The following is a 7022-nucleotide window of genomic DNA, read 5'->3' as shown; positions in this document are numbered from 1 at the left end:
AACCCTCACAGCTCATGAGGGGGTCCTGCCGGGGCCTCCACTGCAGACAGGAAAAGAGGAGAAACTTGGTATCTTCTGAATTCTTTTGGCAGAAGGAGGAGGGAAGAGGGCTCCTGTGCAGGGCGTCCAGGAAGGCAGGAGTATGGAGAAGGGGGAAGGGACAGTGTGTAATGCCCTCGCTGCTGAGCCACATGGTTGGGATGCAGCATCACAGTAGAGATGGCAGAGCCAGCAACCCTAGGATCTGGTGTCAGAGGGACACAGGGCCCAGCTGCCAATGTGTGGCCCAGAGCAGTGGAGGACACCTTGGTTATGCCCTGGCACAGAGCTTTCTACTGTCCTGGCATCTGAGCCCTGGGGGCTGGGGCAGTGGGGTCAGTGCCCTCAGCTGGACACAGACACGTGGAGCAGAACTTGAAAAAGATGGGCCCCTGAGCCCATAGGATCCAGAGATGCAGCACCCAGGGAGGCTTGGGAGAGGCAGAAGGACACCCTCAGCTAGCACATGGAGGCTTGAGATCCTGATAACTGTTAAGGGACCTCATCTGATCTCCCCACCGGGGACACCCAGCACATGCAGGCCTCCTCCCTGACTTCTCTGCCAACCTTTTCCCCAGCCTTAAAACTTTCTCTTCCCGATGTCATTGTGACACTTCATCAGTTCTCCTTCTAGTCCCCTAGATGCTGCTGTGCACCCACCTAAGCACCACCATGTCTAACTCCTGGGATCTTAGTTTGGGAAAGACAGGGGAGCTGGTCAGCTGTTTGGATTTCCCAGTGGGTAGAATGGAGACTGCAGCGTTTGCCAGGGCTCTTCTCCATTGTGGTAGTGATTTTAACTCCAGTAGCTGTAACTTGCTGAGCACTCAGCACCTGCTGAGCTCTTTGCACAGATTGGCTCCTGTAACCTGCACAGGCCCCTGTGACATAAGTTTTCAATACCCAACATACTAGGAAACAGAGACTCAGAGAGATGATGTGACCTGCTCAGGGTCACACAGCACATACCTGGACAGGCTGTGATTCCACAAAGGTTTTTGTCTAAGTCCAAATGCCAGGGACATAATATTGTGTTGCTCATAGAAGTTGCTATTTACTGAGCTCCTATTATGTGGACTTTATTCCTTCGATATAAGATTTACTTACATTGTGAAATATACAACTACTTAGTACTTAATACTTATATTGATAAGATTTACTTCTCTTTATTAATATGATTATCAAATAATCCAAGGGTTTAATCTTTCATTCTGCTTAAAATTTAACACTGCTTCTTCTGTAATTGCTGCTTTTGATATGATAATAATTCTTACTGTTTGGTGCATTTATGATATACACTGTGTTATCGAATGTATTCCAGTAAGAGTAGGCTACCAACACAGTTCTGTTGGCCAGCTGAGCACTATAGCTTGTTCATTAAGAGAAATAGGCTGGGCACAGTGGCTCACACCTGTAATCCCAGTACTTTGGGAGGCCGAGACAGGTGGATCACGAGGTCAGGAGTTGGAGACCAGCCTGGCCAACATGGTGAAACCCCGTCTCTACTAAAGATATAAAAATTAGCTGGGCATGAGGCAGGAGAATCGCTTGAACTGGGGAGGTGGAGGTTGCAGTGAGCCAAAATCATGCCATTGCACTCCACCCTGGGCGACAGGGCAAGACTCCATCTCAAAAAACAAACAAACAAAAAAGAGAGCAAGAGAGAGAAATAGTCTTCAATCCCGAATCTTTTGGGCCTGAAAATTGGAAATAAAAAATTATAGAACAGCAACTTTTGAAATGTTGCTTATGAAGGACAAGAAAACCTCACACATCCACTGTCTCCGTTATTTTCTAAAAGAAAGGCCATCTTAATGTAACTGAACACAAGTCTGGCTGCTCACCAGTCAGGAGCCAAAATGCAAGAAGTGAAGTGTGCTGAAAGGAAAGTAACCTTCTTTTTTTTTTTGAGACAGAGTCTTGCACTGTCGCCCAGGCTGGAGTGCAGTAGCGTGATCTTGACTCACTGCAAGCTCTGCCTCCCAGGTTCACGCCATTCTCCTGCTTCAGCCTCCCGAGTAGCTGGGACTACAGGCGCCCGCCACCATGCCCGACTAATTTTCTCTCTCTCTTTTTTTTTTTTTTTTTTTTTTTTTGTATTTTTAGTAGAGATGGGGTTTCACCATGTTAGCCAGGATGGTCTCGATCTCCTGACCTCGTGATTCGCTCGCCTCAGCCTCCCAAAGTGCTGGGATTACAGGCATCAGCCACTGCGCCTGGCCGGAAAGTAACTTTCTTTAAATGTTAGCAGCTAGGAAATGACCAGGCTCATGCCTCCAAGAGACCATTTTAAGTTTTAGGGCTGAGTGTAAGGGTTTAAAAAGGGAAACTTGGCATGAGGAGCATGCAGGGGTAGTGAAGGGTACAGGGTCTATGTGTCTTCTCCCGGCGGCTATTTTGAGTTATTGTCCCCCTGGAGCACAGGCGGGTGCCATCATGTCTGGCTGAGGTGTAGCTTATCCTCCTTGAGACCATCCCCCTAGATAGGGGAGAATTCTGTAGCTGGGTCTTCATGCTTGGTTTATTTTTCTTTCTTTCTTTTTATTTATTTATTATTATTATTTTTTTGAGAGGGAGTCTCTCTCTGTCACCCAAGCTGGAATGCAGTGTTGCGATCTTAGCTCACTGCAACCTCCACCCCATGGGTTCAAGCAATTCTCCTGCCTCAGCCTCCCTAGTAGCTGGTATTACAGGTGCCTGCCACCATGCCCGGCTAATTTTTGTATTTTTTTTTTTTTAGTAGAGATGGGGGTTTCACCATATTGGCCAGGCTGGTCTCGAACTCCTGACCTCAGGTGATCCACCCGCCTCGGCTTCCCAAAATGCTGAGATTACAGGCATGAGCCACTGCGCCTGGCCATGCTTGGTTTATTTTCAGATTAGCCTCCCCTGGAATTTCTAAAAAGGCACATAATTAGATAAGCTACCATGGTACAAGGAGTGTCTGGGGGGAAGAGAGTGAAACAAAGGGTTTCAAATACATTTCAAGGCTAAGGCTAGAAAAATTAAAATAAAAATAGTTAAAAATGTATTTTGAAGCTGAGCTACTCAGTCATATTAACGCCTAAAGAGTAAGAAGGACATACTTCAGAAAAACCTATGGCTCTGTCCAGGCAGGGACAGTTGATGTCATCACACTGACACTTTTACTGTGGAAAACTGACGGGTTTGAATCTTGTCTTCAATACTTGCTAGCTGTGTGACCTTGGGTAAGCAGGTTCATCCCTCTGTGCTTCACCGCCCCCTTCACAAAGCTGTTATGATGAAATGCTTTGATCTACATAAAGCGCTTAGCAGAGTGGCTCAGCAAGCCACAGCGGTTAGTATACAGTTGGTTCTCTGTATCCATGGGTTCTGCATCTGTGGATTCAAACAACCAACTGAACATGTACAAACACTTTTTTTTGTCATTATCCTTTAAACCAAGCTTGTCCAACCCACTGCCCCACGGGTCTCATGTGGCCCAGGACAGCTTAGAATGTGGCTTTGAACTTCGTAAACTTTCTTAAAACATTATGAGATATTTTGGGGATTTTTTTTTCTTTTAGCTCATCAGCTATCATTAGTGTTGGTGTATTTTTTTTAATTATTATTATTTTTGAGACAGAGTTTTGCTGTTGTTGCCCAGGCCAGAGCGTGGTGGCACAATCTCGACTCACGGCAACCTCCCTCTCCAGGATTCAAGCAATTCTCCTGCCTCAGCCTCCCAAGTAGCTGGGATTACAGGCGTGTGCTACCATGCCCAGCTAATTTTGTTTTGTTTTGTTTTGTTTTGTTTTTGTTTTTTTCAGACAGAGTCTCACTCTGTCTCCCAGGCTGGAGTGCAGTGGCGCGATCTCGGCTCACTGCAAGCTCTGCCTCCCGGGTCCACGCCATTCTCCTGCCTCAGCCTCCCAAGTAGTTGGGACTACAGGCGCCCACCACCACACCTGGCTAATTTTTTATGTTTTTAGTAGAGACAGGGTTTCACCATGTTAGCTAGGATGATCTCGATCTCCTGACCTCATGATCCACCCGCCTTGGCCTCCCAAGTTGCTGGGATTACAGGCATAAGCTATGGCACCTGGCCGTGTTAGTGTATTTTATGTGTAGCCCAAAACAATTTTCCCAATGTGGCCCGGGGAAGTCAAAAGATTGGACATTCCTGCTTTAAATAACACAACATAACAACTACTTACAAAGTATTTACATGGTATTAGGTATCATAAATAATCTAGTGATGATTTAAAGGTATACAGGAGGATGTGCATAGGATGTATACAAATACAACACCATTTTGTATCAGGGACTTGAGCATCCACAGATTTTGGTATCAGCGGGAGACTGTGGAACCAATCCCTGTGGATACCCAAGGAGGACTGTATAGTTGGCCTTATTTTTATTAACCTAAGACAATAGCACCACCTCGTGGCTCTTTGTCCCAGGCACAGACAAGCTGAGCCCATGGAACAAAAATGAGCCTTCTACAGATGGCGAAGGGGAAACCTTGTCTCGTGGCCAAGGCTGAGGCTGGAGCAGGGAGAAAAACCATATTTGTTCACGTAAACATTCCAGGCTCAGACATGCTCATCTCCTTGAGAATAAAGTTTGTTTCTGAGAAACTACTGTCCAAGCTGTCAGCCCCTAGAAGAGGGACAGAAAATGAAATCTCTCTCCTTGAGAGGTTCACAGCCTCCTCCACCTGCAGAGCTGTGTTCTTGGGGCAGGGAATGCTGTCTGTTCACAGTGGCTGGCAGGACAGTGAGGCTTTGGCCCTGTCACCCATAGAGGTAAGGGCTGAGGGAGACACTGCTGTCAGCCACAGCCCTTCCTGCCTCTTGTTTTCCTTTGATGTCTGCAGAATGAAAAAGGGAAAACAGGCCAGGCATGGGGGCTCATGCCTGTAATCCCAGCATTTTGGGATGCTGAGGCGGGTGGATCACGAGGTCAGGAGTTCAAGACCATCCTGGCCAAGATGGTGAAACCCTGTCCCTACTAAAAATACAAAAATTAGCCAGGCATGGTGGTGTGCCTCTGTAATACCAGCTACTTGGGAGGCTGAGGCAGGAGAATCACTTGAACCTGGGAGGTGGAGGTTGCAGTGAGCCAAGATCGTGCCACTGTACTCACTCCAGCCTGGGCAACAGAGCAAGACTCCATCTCAAAAAAAAAAAAAAACACACACACACAAAAACAACAACAACAAAAAAAAAAAAGAAAAAAAAAAGGGAAAACAAAATATAGGACTCTTTTTGTGATAGTCACAAAACAGTGGCAAATGTCAGCTCTGTGCAGTCCCCAATAAGAGTTTTGCACTGATGAAGCCATCAGCCATTGGAAACAGCAATTTGTCCACAGAAAAGTAGTTGCAGGAGAGTCTATCAGACCTGAAAGTGAATGTGAGCACTCTTTTTACCTTCCTTCCCCAGAGTGAGAAATGATGGACAGGGATTTTTCTTTCCTGACTCAGTTTGCAGGCTTTTGGCCTGTGAGCTTGGGAAGGAACCCAGGTGAGGGGCAAAGGAGGTTGGTTCTGGGGACAGGTAGGCTTGCCTTCTAATCTCACTTCTGTCACTTGCTGACTGTGTGACCTTGGGCAAGTCACTGTCCTTTCAGTTTGAATATTATGCCTAGAGTATAATTTTTGGTATTTATCTTGCTTAGTGTTCTATGAACTTCCTGGATCTGTGATTTAATTTCTGTTTTTAATTTTGGAAAATTTTCGGTCATTATTATTTCAAATACTTCTCCTGTTCCTTTCTTTCTTTCTTTCCTTATGATATTCCCATTATGCATGTTACACCTTTTATAGTTATCCCAGTTCTTGGGACATATTCTGCTTTGTCTTTTTATTCCTTTTTCTCTTTGCACTTTTTTTTTTTTTTTTTTTTGAGACAGAGTTTCGCCTTTGTTGCCCAGGCTGGAGTGCAATGGCTCGATCTCAGCTCACTGCAACCTCTGCCTGCCAGGTTCAAGCAATTCTCCTGCCTCAGTCTCCCAAGTAGCTGGGATTACAGGCACACATCACCACACCTGGCTAATTGTTTTTTTTTTTTTTTTTTTTTTTCAGTAGAGATGGGATTTCACCATGTTGGCCAGGCTGGTCTCGAACTCCTGACCTCAGGTTATCCGCCCACCTCAGCCTCCCAAAGTGCTGGGATTGCAGGCCTGAGCCACCCCGCCCAGCTGGCCAGGAATTTTCAAGTGCTTAGCAGGTTCAGGCTTTTCAAATCCTTAGAATATTTTCAAGATATAGTAAACAAATATGTTACTGCTACATCATAGACAGTGCAGAATTTTTTGAGACAGAGTCTCACTCTGTCACCCAGGCTGGAGTGCAGTGGTATGATCATAGTCCACTGCAGCCTTGAACTCCCAGGCTCAAGCGATCCTCCTGTCCTCCTGCCTCAACCTCCTAAGCACCTGGGACTACAGGTGTGCACCATCATCCTAGTTAATTTTTTAATTTTTTTTTTTAGAGACGGTGTCTTGATGTTGCCTCGGCTAGTCTTGAACTACTAGGCTCAAACAATCCTCCTGCCTCAGCCTCCCAAAGTGCTGGGATTACAGGCATGAAACTGTGCCTGGCCAACAGTGCACAACTGAGTCTGGAATTCAAGCTGAGAACGCATACAGATTTCTATAGGATAATGGTGCAATTTCAAAGCAGTAAGACAAAGATTAGTTAAGAAATGGTGCCAGATAACTATTTCTCTCATAATTGACAGGTATTCAATGTGTACATCAAGGATCTGGATGTAACTGTGATAAAATATTAAAGAATTGGTGATTTTTAAAAAATATCTAGGCTAGGCCGGGAGAGGTGGCTCATGCCTGTAATACCAGCACTTTGGAAGGCTGAGGCAGGCAGATCACAAGGTCAGGAGATCAAGACCATCCTGGCTAACATGGCGAAACCCCGTCTCTACTAAAAAAATACAAAGAAATTAGCCAGGCCTGGTGGCGGGCGCCTGTACTTCCAGCTACTCGGGAGGCTGAGGCAG

Source organism: Pongo abelii, chromosome 23 (assembly GCF_028885655.2).
Source record: "Pongo abelii isolate AG06213 chromosome 23, NHGRI_mPonAbe1-v2.0_pri, whole genome shotgun sequence".
Classification (NCBI taxonomy): Eukaryota; Metazoa; Chordata; class Mammalia; order Primates; family Hominidae; genus Pongo; species Pongo abelii.
The sequence above is the reverse complement of the archived record's forward strand: the minus strand, read 5'-3'. Positions refer to the sequence as shown.